We start from the raw sequence: 19,674 nt of genomic DNA, 5'->3' as shown, positions 1-19,674 counted from the left end.
ATAACAGCCGTTGAACTAGCACCATTCTTAGTGCCCGTAAGGCCCGTCATACACGTTGCTCTGATTATCATAATTAAGATACTATTTTCCGTGCCTAGGTCTTAATCTGATAAATCAACTCAACCTGCCAAAATTAGAAAGACATACATCTACTGATAAAATCCAACCACAATACGTTACCTTTGTCGACATTTTACATGAATAATATCCCGATTCACTGATTTCTTGTTACCTAACATTAAATGTGACAATAGCACACCCTTAAAATGCATGCTCAACACTTGTCCTGTTTCGCTGTAAAATAACCTTTTTATACTTTTGATAACATCTTAACTGTTAATATATTTTCAGGTATTAAAAAGCTTTCAGAATAAAGTTGCGACACGGCAGGTATCGTGCTTTTCTGCGATAAGTTTTTCGATGTTGTCAATGGCAATTTCAGTGAACCTAAAAAAGGAAAATCTACCTAATCTAATGCGCTGTAACACCCAGATCACCGCACCACAAATTGTGGATAAAAAGCTTGAATGTTCTCAAAACTATGAAATATGCGACAAAAATGGATCTAAATTAAATCAAAAAAAGTTGGATCAAACTATTGAAGCTTTCCAAGTTATTTTGGGATCAAGAAGAAGAAATGAATTAGGTTGCCTCTAATTATTGTTTAAAACATAGTCAGGAAATAAATTGTTACATACTTGCTGTTAAGTTATTTTCACGGAAGTGCGCTTAAAGCGTCGCTGTATTTGCATGTGTCTTAGTTACTTGGAATGGAACGTATGTAAATAAGTAGGTACTTATAAATAATATATTGTACTTGATTGAACATAAGTTTTCATTTATTTATTCTGAAAAACTGATTTATGTAGTTTTCTAAGCAAATGGAAATTGGTACGACAAAGATTACTACATAAATCAGTTTCCAATATTAAAGTTGTTACATGTAGGTAAAGAACCCATAAGTACGTGTGTGTGTGTGTGTGTGTGTGTGTGTGTACATGTGTGCGTGTTTACTGCATATACAGTCTCATTAGTTGAGAGCAGGACCGCTAGGGGCAGCACTAGTAGAGACGTGAACGTGAAATGTCCGAGAGTTTCTTATCTATTACAGTAATAACATATACTAATCTATGACTACGAGCGCCATCTTCTCCATGACGTTGGCAGCTATTAGCCGATTCGCGATATTCGCGACAGGTTATTTAATTTAATTTAAATAGCTGGTTGCTTTAACAATTGGTTAGTATTGATAAAATACCGCTTGCGAGTGTGCAGTGCACCGCCAAAAAGCCGTTTTCATACAATTAAAACTTTTTTTTATTGAAATTATTTATAGTCAAAACCATTGGTTACTATGAAGTCAATGTGAAAATACATTATATGACGTCACTATCTACCTCATTTTAATAAGTTTTTGTTAATTCTAAAATAATGGAGACCTCTAAAGCATATTAAATCTTATTTTTTCAGTTTCATCATCTTCCTCGCGTTGTCCCGGCATTTTGCCACGGCTCAGGAGCCTGGGGTCCGCTTGGCAACTAATCCCAAGAATTGGCGTAGGCACTAATTTTTACGAAAGCGACTGCCATCTGACCTTCCAACCCAGAGGGGAAACTAGTCCTTGTGGGATTAGTCCGGTTTCCTCACGATTTCCTTCACCGAAAAGCGACTGGTAAATATCAAATTATATTTCGTACATAAGTTCCGAAAAACTCATTGGTACGAGCCGGGGTTTGAACCAAACCTCCGGATTGCAAGTCGCACGCTCTTACCGCTAGGCCACCAGCGCTTATTTTTTCAATTTATTGCCGTTTTCATGAACTCTGTGATACATTTCTATCGATAGAAAACATACAAAGCATAGAAAACAACCCCCTTAAATTGTATAAAATTGAACCCATTCATCCCAATCTCCAATACACACTTGGACAATTAAAACGGCCCGCGTATTACGCCGTACACATTTGTCACCGGCCGTTTGAAAAATTTCAACAGCGGCAAAATGTACGGGATGAAAGATTATATCGCTGGGGATGTAATAGTACGGGAAATGGTTCATTTCTCGTTGTTCAGCCTGTGCACTAATAAATAAATAAAAATAGCGTTAACATTAGACTAATGGCGTTATTCATGAACGCGTTAGTCTTACTGGCCTGAATTAGCTAAATATGAACCGTTTGTCTTTATCTGTAATTTTGACCTAGATTTACCTTATCCTATTGTAGGTACCAAGTTTCAGAGGAATCTAGCTAGTAGTTTTAAGGCCGTTCCGTCGGTTTGCCGCTGTCTCTGTCACATTTCGCAAGAAAGAACGGGAAAGATCATGCGCGCCAAGTGTCAATTATGATCGAATTTTGTCGATTTTTATTTATTTTTAAAAATGTTACCCTACAATATCGAAATTCGAAAGCTATGAAACTATTATTTAAGTTAAGATTGTTTTTTTCTTCTTTTTTTATTTATAGTATCACATAATAAATAACCGACTAAAGTTGGATTAAAAGTCGGAGTTAGAGGTTACTTTGGGAATTAATTGTATCGAGCGTAGTGTCATAATTCGTGTATCAGAAGCTATGATATTAAAGATAATATAGTCAAGAACTACATATATTTTTTCCACGTCTACGAATATCAACGCCTCTTAGAAAAACAGGATCATATAAGGAGATTTTTCGCCTTCTGGCTCAGGGAACCGCCTTAAAATGAGAGCGTAACTACGTTTGTATGGAGCACCGAGATTGCCGGGAACGTTAACCCCAGATGCAAAAGAGGGATTTTAATGGTGTTAGTAATAAGTAACATGTTTTTATCCCCGTGCCGCCCAATGTACATTAGGATGTACACTCCGTACTCCGTCACAGACTCACAGAAAAAGTAATAGTATGACTCCGTTTCGATGGAATGTCAAACTTCATTAAAAACAAAGTAGCATTTCATGTCTCGTACAATTTTCGACCAAATGAAATTCAACCCAATTAAAACTACAACTAGATTCAAACTCCCTTACCTATAATTTTGTATGGTGGGTGGCAAGGGTATAGTGACATTGTCAGAGAACATGCTTCCATGTGGGTCCATCCCAGGTACCAAAATGACGTCAAATGACGTCAGCGACGTCATAATGACGGCATTTTTACGTCATTATGACGTCGCTGACGTCATTTGACGTCATTTTGCTACCTGGGATCCTAAAGGGGCCCACTGACTATCAGTCCGCCGGACGATATCGGCCTGTCAGTTGTTCGGAACTGACAAATTTTTGTTCTAACTGACAGGCCTATATCGTCCGGCGGACTGATAGTCAGTGGGCCCCTTAATGTGATATATTATTGTCGTCACTAGATGCCGCAAGTCACAAATCCGCATATTATTCGATAAAAGCTAGGTCATTCTATATCATTTCTAGTATTCCTAGATCATCTCCGAGCTTTGAGCGCATCGCTTTATCATTTTAATCGGTTTCCGAGCAGCTGTAGCCAGGTGTAGAGCAGGACCGCGCTGCATTGGCGGTCACCCTTCTCCCTCTCGCCTGGACGTAAAGATATTTTTCAATAAATTGTCGCCGTGTGGAAATGTACAATTTTCCGCATGATCGTTTTAGCTGCTGAGGTAATACATGTACATTACGATAAAAGTGCGAAAAATATGAAAATCGCAACGAGTGGCGATAAATTAAAAATCGACACGAGTTGCAAATTACCTATTCGCACATGTATCGTACAACGTTTTACAGTACATATGGTCCTTTAAATTTTCGACATAGTTGCGTAATGTGCTTTATCGCACTAGTGCGGTAAAGTAGCACCATTATGTACTTACTGTAAAATGACTCATGCTCACGACCATGTTTTCAGTTGGGATGTCCAAGATAACTTTGCATCGAGTTTGACGTGACAAAAAAGGCCAATTCGAACATATACGGACATAAGAATGATATCTAAATGATGTCATTAAGTTATCGTGCGTCTCGCTCACGCCAATACATGTACGTTAAAATTGGCATGTAGGTGTGGAAGTACAACAATCCCTAAGATCCCTACTAATAAGTATTATAAAAGATGTTTGTAAATTTGTAACTATAGTTTTTAGGGTTCCGTACCCCAAGGGTAAAAACGGGACCCTATTACTTAGACTCCGCTGTCTGTCTATCTGTCCGTCTGGTCAGGCTGTATCTCATGAACCGTGATGAGTAGACATTTGAAATTTTCACAGATGATGTATTTCTGTTGCCGCTATAACAACAAATACTAAAAACAGAATAAAATAAATATTTAAGTGGGGCTCCCATACAACAAACGTGGTTTTTTGCCGTTTTTTGCGTAATGGTACGGAACCCTTAGTGCGCGAGTCCGACTCACACTTGTTTTCTTTTCTTTTATGTTCCCAAATGATATGATAACTACGTATTATTGGAAACTTGCAACGTAAGTACTTCTGTTTCCACCTTGTATAACAAACGAGACGTGGTCTGAATCTTCTCAAAATATCTTTCTAAAAATAAGAAAATTACAAAAGTTTCATCAAGAACCTAACCTACCTTGTATTACAACGATAACTAACATAACATCACAATATCAACCCTATTTCTTTACTTTAAAGTTCTTTTCAGCTTAACAGAAATCTTAAGGAATATTTACATTAGAATTTATACCTTAGCGTGATAATTTTAAGGTTGATTTTTAAGTGTTAGTGTGTAAGATAAGATAATAGAGGATATTCACCCAGCATAGCGCGTGCGGGTCGGAATATAAATGAACATCGTAAGTAGTTTGTTAGTTCGTATTTTAAAGACAACCGACATGTTACAAGCTATATCTTGAGACAAATAATTTAAATTTTACAAAAACGGGTCACTCACGTATTTTAAAGCTCCTGATGACACTCCTCAGTACGGAGTGAAACATGTCGAGCGTTTTTCGACTAAAAATACGTGAGTGATCCGTTATATTTTATAAAAAAAAAAAAAAAAACATTTATTTCAGGTCTTACATACCCATATTTATGCACATAACAAAAATTACAAAAAGAAAAATAGAAAATAAAAAATGAAAAATATAAAATAACATTAATAAAAATTCAAAATTAAAATAATACAATATTAACCCTATCATTATTAACCCTACAAACATGCTTTTTATATATATGTACATTAATTAATTACTTACTAAATAAATTACGAATCGACACTAGGTAAAAATCATCACTTTAATATACAGCATAAAAAAGCCAAAATTGTAGGTATATCTTGTGTCAGGAATGTATAAAAAAACATAAAAAAGACCTTAATAAAATTAACAAAAACTTTTTCGCAGTTGGTTAAATAAATAAATAAAGCATCTTTATTTCGAAGAACAGACTTCATAGTTGTTAATAACAAAAAAACGCGAAACGCGTTGTTAAATTGCGTAAAAATACTAAAAAATGTTAAATAAAAAAAATAAAAAGTTGCTTTATGTGGAGGTGCTGGGATTTGAACCCAGGACTTTCAGCATGCGAAGCAGACACTCTACCACTGAGTTACACCCCCGGTACTCAGAGCGGGCGAAATATGTCAACAGTTTAGATTGTGACTTTCACTTTAATGATAAATGCTACGTGAACATTTAAAAGTAGTATGTGACATTTGTTTAATTTGTATAGCCAAAGATAGATATAACTCCGTAATAGATGTTTACAGTCTAAGGAAAAAACGTGCCTCGAAAATCAAAAAAATTTGATTCTCGTTCAGAGGGCGCCACTAGTTTTGGCCCACTGTCGTATAGATGGCGTTGACTGTTTCGTTTGTTATTTAACAATTTTAACGCATATCAGTGAAAGAACATGGGTCAAAATCATAAAAATAATTAATGCATTTAAAAAAAATCATTTATCTATATTTAAATACATTTTATCGTATTTTTATAAATCTTAATTTTTAGTTTTAAAGTGTGATGAGATGGCAGTGAATTTACTGGGGTTACAAAATTTACTATGACAGTACCGCTCTAGTATAAGTTACTCTATGGTATAGCGAATGTCAATTTGTTTGCACTAAGTCTTAGAAAATAATTCACAAGTATATTTGAAGAAAAACTTAATGCAGAAACAGGTAAATAAAATAATTATGAATCCTTAAAAGGGAAAAATAAAACCGGCAAAGGATTTTTGTACAGTCACCAACGCCATCAGATATATCGGAACGGCCAAGGTGCTCACAAATATCTGAACACACCTCTATTGTCCAGGCGTTAGAGTGCGTGTTCAGATATTTATGAGCACCTCCGCCGTTCCTATATATCTGATAGCGACTGTAATGAGGCCGCAGCACCCTAAGTTATTAATAATTAACTATCAACTAACACAAATCCCTTTATTTAATTTTCAGCATAAACCACCAACAAAAGCTCTGAGAAAAGAGCTTAGTTAAGTCTTTAAAATAAGGTACATTGGGGTAATTCCGGAAACGGCAATATCTAAAATTACTAATAACAATTATGTAAACTTTAGCAGCATGAAAACGTAGACAAGGAGGCCTAACATGGTCGCGCTTTAGTCGTCTGTCAGCGTGGTTGTCACTTTTTAATATTTATATTGCGAGTGTTGACACCACAGTAGCAATCAAACAAGCATGAGGTTTTTGAGAACAAGTAAGTGAGTACGATAGTATCATACTAACATAGAGTAACTTATACTAGAGCGGTACTGTCATAGTAAATTTTGTAACCCCAGTAAATTCACTGCCATCTGTCGACACACTTTAAAACTAAAAATGAAAATTTATAAAAATACGATAAAATGTATTTAAATATGGATAAATGATTTTTTTATTTGCATTAATTATTTTTATGATTTTGACCCATGTTCTTTCACTGATATGCGTTAAAATTGTTAAATAACAAACGAAACCATCAACGCCATCTATACGACAGTAGGCCAAAGCTAGTAGCGCCCTCTGAACGAGAATCAAATTTTCTTGATTTTCGAGGCACGTTTTTTCCTTAGACTGTATCCATCTATTACGGAGTTATATCTATCTTTGATACTAATAATAAATCAAGCTGAGAAGAAAATCTGAATAGTTCTGTAAAGCATGAAATAGGCAGTATTGTCAAACTAAAAAGTTGTAGTTGGGCAATTCATGTTCGTACATGTGTTCATATCATCATCATTGGCCTGTATAGGTACATATCAATAAAATTATTGTTTAAACATATTGAAGATACCTATTTATTTATGTATCATAGGGTACCTATGTAATTTATACTATTTGCAATTTGTGTACGTCTATTTTTTTCTCCATTTATATAGTTATCTATTTCTTGCTTTGCTTTTTTTTGCAACTTCTATCACTTACTGCATCACCTACTCACATTACATGTTTTTTTCGCCTTGTCTCCACTACCCAAAGATTGCCTGGACGAGACCGCTCCTTAGCGATAAGACCGCCAGTTATCTACCATAGTTTATGTGCTTAATTTTTATGTCATGTTTCTTTTGATATTAGTGAGCAATAAATAATATGTGTTGGTCATTCTTAAAAAATATGGCTGTGGTCTAATTACCGCGACCCATATTTTTTTCATATAAAACATATGAAAAGAGTTGTGGCAATTAGACGCAACCGCAGTCTGAAGAGGCGCAGACACATTCTCAGAGAATGACCCTTGTATTGTATTATGTATTTTCTATTATTGAAATCACTCGATTACTGAAGTAATCCCAATGCACCTTCCGTAATATGTTAATTATTCAGATCTGGAGACAGTACCGCCGAATTAGCTGCGCTCCAAGTACGGAGTACAATTCGCTGCAAATATTAAGAACGATGAGTTCAGAGTGTGACTGTACATTAGCAGAAGTTGCTAAATTTCACACACATACAGACACACTCTTATTACACACATTATTTATGAAAATGAATATATTTATTAGAGACACCGGGTATCCATTGTGACGTTTTCAACCAAAAGGTACCACATTGTCGCTTGTCGATAAGGTTGATTTCTAATGGAAGCTATATGGAAATAGCGCCTTACTGACAAGCCACAATAAGTACCCTTTTGGTTGAAAATGGCACATATCTTTGTTTACAACATTATATTAGTGGGATATAATTTATACTTACACACATTTTTATAAACGCTTTTATAAGTTCCATACATTTGAAACACATCGCTCACTTATCCACTTCTAAATATTTATGACTGTTTGTACAAATACTACAAATATGTTTTTGAGTTCAGCACGCTTCCTTGGGCACGCCATCAAAAGTAAGTAATATGGACTTCCGCGAAGTCACGCCCGATTCAATAAAATACTAATTTTCTAGGCATAAATACATACCCTGTAATAAAGTTGAATATACATAATACAGGTATTATATTACACTATGTTTTTATTCCACTAACATTGGGGTATGGCGAATAAATGGCATACAAATCATTTATTGTTAGAAAGTGAGTAATAGAAATGATTAATGATAATAGTTAATTTTCTAAAATTTATGTTGTACATTTTTCTAAAAAAATCTTGAAATGCTGCATATAGCATTGTTGTAACACGTTACGCGGGAATTCTTTTTAACTTAACGGAAATTTTTTTCACCTCAGCAGCTCGAACAAGCCTATTTTTGTCACTCCCTGGAGTGAGGATAGTGCGACTTTCCTCACTCCAGGGAGTAAAAAAAAGTAGTTTTTTTTAATTTAGTGAAGGCCATGAACTGCCACTTCATACTTTTATTAAAAATTCTTTAAAAAAAAAAACTTCTCGGGTCCGTGGTGTAGGGTTGGAGCCGGCGTAGTTTTTATCGCGTATATATATATCTTTACTTGAAAATAATTGTAGTGTATAACTAGCCTTATGAACCGATTTTGCATGTACAGCCTTAAAGTTTATAGTTTATGATGGTTCATTATTTTAGTATGTGGGTATTTTTGTACTTTGTAATTTTTCCTCAGTCACCCGTTGACAACGAACGCTGTAAAAGGTTCGAAACGTCGGGATGTATTATAAATTCAATATATGCGATATAATCCGTTTTCATAGTTTTATTTCATGAGTAACTATCGCTTTAATATGTTCTCACTACTGAGGTAAAAAATTATGTGTGCAACACGAGAGCAAAGTTATTTTACATCTCGTGTTTTTGAATCCCTCGCTACGCTCAAGATTTTGATTCGCTTGTGATTCAATTATACAATCTTTCGCTTTGTCGGGACACAAAATAAACACTCGCAAGAAAAACCAACTTTCCTCTTGTTGCACAAATAACTATTAATTGAAAACTGACATATATCAATGTCCTTTCCAACATCGATCGTCCGAATGTATAAACTCGTACTAAGCACTAACTAATTAATAAGTAAACAGGCTCTAAGGCAAGTGTACACGCTCGTAAAGGCCTAACTAGATAAAAATAAATGATTGATTATCTTCAAAAAATATACAAATACATAAATACATAGAAAACACCCAAGACTTAGGCACAAATATCTGTGCTCATTACACACATAAATGCCCTTACCGGGTTTCGAACCCAGGACCATCGGCTTCACAGGCAGGGTCATTACCCACTAGGACAGACCAGTCGTCATATTATTGGCAACGTACGCTTTACAGACTCAATGCTCTTCCTCTAATCTTTTGCTGATTGCTTCCTTACAAGCGATGATTATCCTTTACACGTCCTCTTACTTACGTATTCAGAGTAGCAAATATATAATTTTCCTTTTCTGGACACGTGTCCAGGGGTCGGAAACCGGTATTTGCTCCATACAAAAATACCGGTATTATTACGTTCTTTTTCGTTCTTTTGTTTATAATTTCATTTTTAATGGGACGTTTTAATAATGCAAATTTGTTGCCTAAATACATAATTCAGTCCTACGTAATGAGCATAAAAAAATTCAAAGTATTGGGCTATTTCGGGGTTTTTAAAAAATACCGGTTCCGAGCCCTGCACGTGTCACAGGTTGAAGAAATGGCGAAATGAATATAAGGTAAAAAAAATATTGTACGCTCCATTTTTTAAGAAAGACCGGTTCAAAAAATGTTAAATCAATTTAAGTAGCTATAGATTGCCAAAGTGTATATTTAAGGAAGATAGACACCATTCATACACGGGGTAGCTTCATACACTCACTTTTACAGCATATCAGAACAGCGTATTAAAATTACAGCTTTTTTTATGATGTGCCAAACAGTACTTCACACCGGGTCACCGACTTTTGTTATATAAAGCGCAGGTTCGACCCCATATGGAGTACTGTTCTCATCTCTGGTCTGGCGCTCCACAATACCAGCTCCTTCCCCTTGACTCCATCCAACGTCGGGCAGTTCGTATTGACGGCAATCCCGAACTTAGAACCTCTTAGTCTTCGGAGAGACGTTGGCTCTCTTTGCATGTTCTACCGTCTGTACAATGGGGAATGTTCCGAAGAACTTTTTGATCTGGTGCCATCGTCTCGTTTCTATCACCGTACCTCCCGCCAAAGGAGCAAAGCTCATCCTCACTTCTTAGACACATGGCACACCATGAATAAGCGGGCATCCCGCTCGTTTCTTCCCAGAACGTGCAGAATGTGGAATGAGTTGCCTCCTGAGGTATTTCCTTTGTGCTACGACATGGGATTCTTCAAGAAGCGGGTATTTAGGGTTCTCAAGGGTCGGCAATGCTTAAGTGGCTCCTGTGATGTTGCTTACGTCCATGGGCGACGATGACTGCTTCCCATCAGGCGGCTCGTCTACTCGTTTGCTGAATATCACATTAAAAAAAATGTGCCTGCCTATACATCATATCGTATTACATCAATGCCATTTTCACTGCCAATGTCTATATTTTATAATTATGTTGATGGTGTCTGAATGTTCCCCTGCCTATATACGAATGTACCCCCTTGGTGGGGTAGATTCGTACATTCCCAGGTAGCAGTGACGTCAGCGACGTCATAATGACGTCATTTATACGTTATAAGACGTAACGGACGTCATAATGACGTATGAATGCTACCTGGGTTTATTATAAAAGTTATCGACTTCAAATTTTTTGAGTAGGGAACGGAATGTACGCAAAATGTTATAACAACAAATTGAGCTATCTATCTTTAAATACCAATTTTTGAAAAATCTAAAAAGGCATATTAAATATTTTAATAACGGGTCACTCACGTGTTTTAAGTCGAAAACGCTCGACATGTTTCACTCCGTACCGAGGAGCGTCATCAGGAGCTTGCGTCGACGGTGACGGACCGGCGCAGACTCGGTACGGAGTGAAACATGTCGAGCGTTTTCGACTTAAAACACGTGAGTGACCCGTTATTAATATATTTAATATGTCTGTGTCTCACGGAAGTTTTGTTATTGAAATCTAAAAAGGGTCCGAGGTCTCCCCCTAACTCCCTTTTAACTAGACATTTTTGTTTTCTACAAATATAAAAAAGTTTTTACGCGCAATCCAAAATTAATTGTGACAATTTTAAAACAAGAAAGTACTCGTACCTGACAACTTAAAAGAATGTCTACCCAAAAGGCCTGTGATGTGAAAAGCTCTCGAGTATTTCAGAATATAATTACAGTGAAAAGAACCTTTTCAATTTAGGCCGGTTTTAGTGTTGGCAATAATTCGAGTCTGAGTCTTAAGACTCTTAAGTCTTAAATAATCACTGACATATATGTATAGACAAGCTGTCGAGAACAAATTGTGTCCGCGAGGTGTCCGCCATTTTTGCGTTTGACGTCTGTCACTGAGCTAAAGAATAAGCGCAGCTAGCCAGTAGCAAAGATAGATATAACTCCGTAATAGATGGATACAGTCTAAGGAAGAAACGTGCCTCGAAAATCAAGAAAATTTGATTCTCGTTCAGAGGGCGCTACTAGCTTTGGCTTACTGTCGTATAGATGGCGTTGACGGTTTCGTTTGTTATTTAACAATTTAAACGCATATCAGTAAAAGAACATGGGTCAAAATCATAAAAATAATTAATGCAAATAAAAAAAATCATTTATCCATATTTAAATACATTTTATCGTATTTTTATAAATCTTCATTTTTAGTTTTAAAGTGTGTCGACAAATGGCAGTGAATTTACTGGGGTTACAAAATTTACTATGACAGTACCACTCTAGTATATAATAAGTTACTCTATGCCAGTAGCAATGAAGTGCATGCGCTTCATTGAGGTGCGGAAACTTTTTCGTCCTAGAGGCCGCCTCTAGTGTATACATATTACCTCAATGTAAATAATCGAAAAAAAAGTTAAAAGCTATGGTCAATATACCTCAAATTGTGTATAAACATACTTTCTATAATGCTAATATTCAGAGAGGAAAATGTTATAACTTTTGTAAGGAGAAGCGGTCGCCCCCTTTCCTCTTAATAATCTTTGAAAACCTCGTTATAAATGGGACGTACTAACTTAAAAAACCGGCTAAGTGCGATTCGGACTCGCGCACGAATGGTTCCGTACCATTACGCAAAAACTGTAAAAAAAACATGTTTGTTGTATGGGAGCCCCACTTAAATATTTATTTTATTCGGTTTATTAGTATTTGTTGTTATAGCGGCCACAGAAATACATCATCTGTGAAAATTTCAATTGTCTAGCTATCACGGTTCATGAGATACAGCCTGGTGATAGACAGACGGACAGTGGAGTATCAGTAATAGGGTCCCGTTTTTACCCTTTGGGTACGGAACCCTAAAACACAGATTCAAACCTTAAATACAAAAGACTCTGATCAGCAAAGACTCGATATAATCCAACACTAGCCGGTTTTAGCTGAAGCCTACGTTAAATTATCCTCTCTAAGACAGAGCTGACACTTTTTAAGCAGCTTTTAATCCAAGTGGGAGAGTACAGTTGAATTTAGATTAAAACAGATTTTATTATTTTGACGACCGGTCTGGCCTAGTGGGTAGTGACACTGCCTGTGAAGCCGTCCTGGGTTCGAATCCCGGTAAGGGCATTTGTGTGATGAACACAAGTATTTGTTCCTGAGTCATGGGTGTTTTCTATGTATATAAGTATGTATTTATTTATATAAATATGTATATCGTAGCCTAGAACCCATTATTACAAGCTTTGCTTAGTTTGGGGTTAGGTTGATCTGTGTAAGATGTCCCCTAATATGTATTCATTATTATTTATTTTATTACGGACTCCGTTTTTTTAACATGGCTATTAGGTGCTCATTTTATTATATCGCTTATGCTACTGCATTAAACGAAATTGATTTTGAATACTTAACCAAATTGTTAAAACCACCGTGAGCACATAGCACATATCTAGTCATTTCATGGGGGTGTCATATAATTGGTCATAACGTAAATATAATTTCCTAAATTTTCTTAGTTGAATCTATGGTAAAAGAGATTTAAATAAGAACTTTTTGGGTGATTTGACCGGATTTTGGTGTGTTATTATATATTCTCATTGCCCTATTTGAACTGCTCATAATATATCAAAAAATCATCTTGAAAAAGAAAAATGTGGACTGTCTACAATAAATAAGTTTTAAATATATTAATAACGGGTCACTCACGTATTTTAAGTCGAAAAACGCTTGACCCTCGCTCGGTCGTTAGTGACCTGTTATTAATATATTTAATATGTCTGTGTCTCACGGAAGTTTAGTTATTAAAATACATAAGTTTTATTTGCGAAAAAATAACTATAACTTGACCATGTGACCAAATTAAACAATAATCAATTTGAGATACAATAATAACGTTTCGTAAAACGCATTTATTGGGATGATTGTGTCTGTGTCTTTTGCTCTTTCTTCTGTTAAATGATCCATATTCTTCTGAATACCTTTTCTTCTTTTTTTTTCAATACTACGGCGTTCCTTGCGACCGTCAACTTTCGCAATATGTCTCCCCAGGTAGCAAAGAGACGTCAGCGACGTCATAATGACGTAATTATGACGTATAAATGCTATACCTGGGTCTGTCAGGTGTGTGTAAGAAAAAAATGGTTGTCGGCGTTTTCGGTCTCAGACAGATAAATAAACTATAATTGTAATTTTGAAATACAAAAATGATTATGTTTTATGAGATTTCATGTTTTTATAACAAAATAGTGTTACATTCGTTTTTCAGGTAAAAACCATATACCATCCAGAGGCCGTGAGTTCAAGTCTCACCCAAGCCAGTAATTTTTCCACTTTTAAATTTATTCTAAGCTTAATAGCATCGATCGCAGACGTTTCTGCTTGTTAAAAAATAATTTAGAATGGGTAGCACATCGTAACTGGTGAATTTCCAATATGACATGGAACTCCGGTGGCCGTTTAAGAAGTGTAACGCTCTTACGGTAGATGTCGCTAGGGTCCCCTAGACCCATATAGTGGGAAGAGTTGCTGACTATGGATGAGGTCTTGGTGGCTCAATTGGCAGAGCGCTGGAGTATCTATCCAGAGGCCGTGAGTTAAAGTCTCACCCAAGGCAGTAATTTTTCCACTTTTAAATTTATTCTAAGCTTAATAGCATCGATTGCAGACGTTTCTGCTTGTTAAAAATTAATTTAAAAACCTTATAAATAATATACTTCCATCATTAAATTTTGATAGATGAAACCCCTATTTAAATTGGTTGTTGGAGTCACGTCTCCGTGTATATAAACTATTAGCTCCAACACGAACAGTGTTCGAGTCACGTCCCGCGCCAGATGCAGTCACAAGACTGCTTCAGTCACGATTAATTACTCCATACTGCTTCATATTTAATTTACAGCAGAGTTATTAATTTAACAGTAGGTGTAATGTCTTACCCACAAACTCATTAAAAATGTCTCGTTCTAACAAACACAAAGGACATACGATTTTGGGACTATCAAAAACCATTGCAAAATCAACTACAAATTGTGACGATACGTACCCATTTTACTACGGAAATAGCAAAAATGTTGGGAGTAAATGGAATTAAGTAGATACATAATAAAAATACATTTTATTGTACTTTTCCGCTATTCAATGTATTTTATTGATTACGTAGAGGATAGGTATTTTTACATATATACATCTATAAAAGCTTTACCGTATCATCATCATCATCATGTCAGCTGATAGACGTCCACTGCTGGATATAGGCCTCCCCCAAGGCTCGCCACTCCGACCGATCCTGTGCCGCTCGCAACCACCGAATTCCCGCGACCTTCACCAGGTCGTCGCTCCATCTCGTTGGAGGCCTACCAGCAGTTCGTCTTTCAGTACGCGGACGCCACTCCAGAACCTTCCGGCCCCACCGGCCATCAGTACCGTTTACCGTATAGCATTGACAAAAGGCTTATTTTTCACTAAGAAGCTATTTTTATTTTTCACTAAACTTGTTTATGGTGGGTAGAGAAGTCTGTGGTCTCTAGATTGACACTAATTGCCAATACATAGGTACGTCTCTCATAGCTGATGGCGTAGTCATAGCCATCATACGTGGGTGTGGGTTTCGATACTATTCAAAATATCAGAATATTTAATTTATTATCTGTTTCTATGTACTTTTCAGTTACGAAACGAGTAATAGAATGCCTAAAAATACGTAGTTTATATAAACACTTACTTGACTTTGCATTTCGGTTTAAAGTTTTGATTGGAGATTTAAATATAATCAGAATAGGACAATTTTATACTCCTTTTTTACATTATAAATGCAAGCCACGCCAACCTTAAATAGTTGAAAGAAGTTTTACAAATACTCAGAATAATCAATCTGTCCATACAAAGAACGAAGAGGTATATTATATGAAAGCACGAACACACGTTTTTATCGTAATTCAGAAATTATGAGAATTAATTTAGCACCCGTCTCAATTGTATACGCTCAAGTTTGAACCGGGACCAACCACATAAAAAAAAAAAATTTGATATAAATCATCATTCGCTTGCCCTTATCCCATTCATTTGGGGTGGGCGTATTCTTCCCAAAAATGTCCAGTAACATTTTACTTGTCAGTTTATTAGCGCTTTGATCTTTCTAACCGTCCAATCTTTGTTTAATCTTATATCATTCGCCAGGTTACCTCAACTACGGACCGCTCACCTGTTGCGGCCTTTAAATTAAATTAGCTCCAGTTTTTCCTCCACTTAATTTGTCACTTGTTTGTTTAACACTTAACTTGATAATTGGTTTCTTTGTCGTCTAAGACAATAGCGAAGTTTTATGATTGTTTTGAGCTTGAAAATAATGATACTTTTCTGGCGTGGGAATAGGTAATAAAATTTATGGTAAAGAGATTTATTTTAATCATGCACCGCACTCGAGGAGGCATTTTGCGGGCACGTCAGTTAGTACCCTAACAGCATTTATACGTCATTATAACGTTAGCGACGTCATTATGACGCCATAATTACGTCATTGTTACGTCATTATGACGTCGCTGACGTCACTTTGCTACCTGGGTAACGTTTGCAAATAAATAAATAAAATTTCGAACTGTCAGAGTAAGGTATTTGTAACCTGGTAATGACGCATGATTTTACACAACTTTGGGGACAAATCAAATTATTTTATTAAATATTTTTGATTTGTATTCTTTAAGTAGTCACACTACTAAGGTTAATGTTTCCAGGCTGAGCCCACCTTTTAAGATTTTTCTCACGATTTTCAGCATCTTTAATTTATCTTGATTTTCGTGTAGGTAAATATCGTTGCTAATAAACGTTTAACAGAAAACTTCGACGTCGTTAATCGAGTAAGGTAAACCATGATTTTTAAAGTAAAAATTGGTCCCGTAATTTTCCTTAATACTGGTACTGGCCATAAACCGGTATTATACTAATATTATAACTGTAAAAATTGTATGTTTGTATATTTGGATGGTTGGATATTTGGCTGTTTGTTCATCCTTCACGCAAATACTCCAGGGTGCCTAGCCAGCATGCGAATCGTTCGCTCCGTAGCGAGCGATACTCTAATGTCTCTATGTGGCACCAAAGATATATGTAACTCCGTATATAAGATAAGTAAAGTCTAAGAAAAAACGTGCCTCGGAAAATCCAGAAAAATTTATGCTCGAATAGATGGCGCCATACCTTTGGCCTATACTCGTGTAAATGGAGTTGGTCTTGAAAATTGAGACCTAGGCTCTCCGAAACATGTCGCGCGAGTGACTAAAATCACGGGAGTGAAACCGTAAGATTGTGTCAGATATTTTTGCGAAGCTTTTTTTATGTAATAGGAAGCAAACGAGCAGACGAGCCGCCTGATGGGAAGCAGTCATCGCCGCCCATGGACATAAGCAACATCAAAGGAGCCACTTATGCGTTGCCAACCTTTGAGAAACCTAAATACCTGCTTCTTGAAGAACCCCATGTCATAGCGCAAGGGAAACACCTCAGTAGCTCATTCCACAACTTGTACGTTCTGGGCAGAGATGCGCGCTTGTTCTTATGTTGTGTGTTGTGTTATGTTGTTGTTCTTGCGCGTGTTGTTGCTCTTGTGATGGTATTTGTACAAACTTTTACTAAACGAGAGGGGTTAACCTTTAAGAGGCCGTTTTAAGTCATCTACGTGGTCAAAGTCGCGTGCGAAAACTAGTGAAGATTCGTCCGTCATATTCCACGCACTAAAATTAACGTGGCTTAAATCCTGGTATAAAATTACATCCATTTATACCCAACGTTGCGTGAAATTGGATTGCTTTACTTAAATTGAATCTTGGTAAGGAGAAGACGAGGTTTTTGAATGTAAATCTGATGTCAGTAAAGGGTGAAGTTTAACGGATACTGGGGTCACGTGATTTGTAAGGGCTGATGCTTAATTTTAAGTTAATAATCACCAAAAGACACCAGGAAACCAATTTTAACCTACATTTTGATATCTAAATTAATTTATAAAGAACAAATGCTCTATTCGCAATTCCTTTCTGTTGTACTAGATATGTAAAAATCTCGTATCTTGTTATTTTTGTTAGAGCGTGCTTAGCATATAATTTTAAATATTCAAACCTCGATTTATTCAGTAAGCTTGATAAATTTGTTTCTTTGATTAAGAATGACGTCGTCCCAGGTAGCAGTGACATCAGCGACGTCATAATGACGTGATAATGACGTAATTATGGCGTCATTGCGACGTCTGCGACGTCATAATCACGTATAAATGCTGTTAGGGGTTATTTTTATCATATTTTCAAATTTATTATTTATTATTTTTCAAATTTTGTTGCAAACGCATGATGTTGTTTTGATGTATTCTTATTTTTCTTTCTTTTTGCTCTCTCTGTTTCCTAGACTGATTGAAATGATAAATAATAATGTATTTTCACTTTTCAAAGTTCCCTTTGAGCGATTCTGTTATTACATTATTGGAAACTATTTTGGCTCATGTAGTAAGCTGTTTGTTTCCCAATAAATAAATAAAACCGGCCAAGTGCGAGTCGGACTCGCTCACCGAGGGTTCCGTACTTTTTAGTATTTGTTGTTATAGCGGCAACAGAAATACATCATCTGTGAAAATTTCAACTGTCTAATAGCTATCACGGTTCATGAGATACAGCCTGGTGACAGACAGACAGACGGACAGACGGACAAACGGACAGCCGGACAGACGGACAGACGGACAGCCGGACAGACGGACAGACGGACAGACGGACAGCTGAGTCTTAGTAATAGGGCCACGTTTTTACCCTTTAGGTACGGTACCCTAAAAAGTAACAAAACCTGTGGCGGAGGTCGGATTCGAACCGGTGTTTTCAACTACCGCGGCTAACGCCGGACTTCTACATAGGCTACCCGTACCCGTCCCAATTTCTCGACTATAATGACATTGACATCTTAGAAAGACTAGGCGGCTTTAACCAATTCTAAGGTACTAATATTTAATGAACTTTAGTATCAAAAGCAAATCAAATAATAGTAATAGTTTTATCTTGCCCTTAACAACTGCAGCAAGTGAATCTCCGGAGCTGCACCGCTGATGCTCAATCACTGCACTTCGGGATAATTCACTTTAAAACAGTACATGCACTTGTAATTTACCTATTACACTTTGAATTTCTTTGTTAGAACCAGACCATTTAGCATGACTTGGGTTCTCGCGCGCGACTCCATACATCTAGCGCAACTTCAAATAGGTATGTAGTCGCGCGTCGCGCACGAGAACGCAAGTCATGCTAGAGGGTCTGGGCTTGAACTTTTAGTGACGATGACGTCAAACCACAAATAGAATATTTAATTATACGAACGGGTCTACCTCGATTTAATTTCATTGTTTTTACGTCGGAATTTAAGGTAAAAAAAATGAAATTAAGCGGTAAACCCGTTCAACTCAACAACTCAACTGAGAGGCCGATATCCAGCGGACTGATAGTCAGTGGGCCCCTTTAGTATTAGGAGCCTGAACGGGGATCGCACCCTCTGTCTCGTAGACGCAGCCCCAAGTATCTAACCAAATTCTTTGCCTCCAAACACCATGGCCTACGCACGACACGGCAGTTGAAAATACTCGAAACTCGACTTAATTATTTAAGTCTGAACAACACAGTCGAGCCTTAAAGCAAAGGGCTTCAAGGATTCGCAATTAACCAACCCCAGGTAGCAAAGTGACGTCCACGACGTCATAATGACGTAATAATGACGTCATTATAAAGCCACAATGACGTCTCTGACGTCATAATGACGTATAATTGCTACCTGGGACATTATATAACCGTATCACAATAAAAAAGCCATCGCGGACCCGTATGAGAGTAAATTAAGTTTACT

At 36.6% G+C, this 19,674-nt stretch overlaps 1 long non-coding RNA gene and 1 other non-coding gene across 2 annotated transcripts in view; both read right to left on the bottom strand.

The window, feature by feature from the left end:
• Positions 1-19,674, bottom strand: part of LOC134744486 (uncharacterized) — a 78,149-nt gene that overhangs the window by 10,951 nt on the left and 47,524 nt on the right. The gene's annotated exons all lie outside the window — the stretch shown is intronic.
• On the bottom strand, positions 5,456-5,527 carry Trnaa-cgc (transfer RNA alanine (anticodon CGC)). The gene has a single exon. It is a non-coding gene; the product is annotated as a tRNA-Ala (tRNA).

The sequence above is a fragment of the Cydia strobilella genome, chromosome 9, assembly GCF_947568885.1.
Source record: "Cydia strobilella chromosome 9, ilCydStro3.1, whole genome shotgun sequence".
NCBI lineage: Eukaryota > Metazoa > Arthropoda > Insecta > Lepidoptera > Tortricidae > Cydia > Cydia strobilella.
Note: the sequence above shows the minus strand (reverse complement) of the source record. Positions and strands in the feature narration are given on the sequence as shown.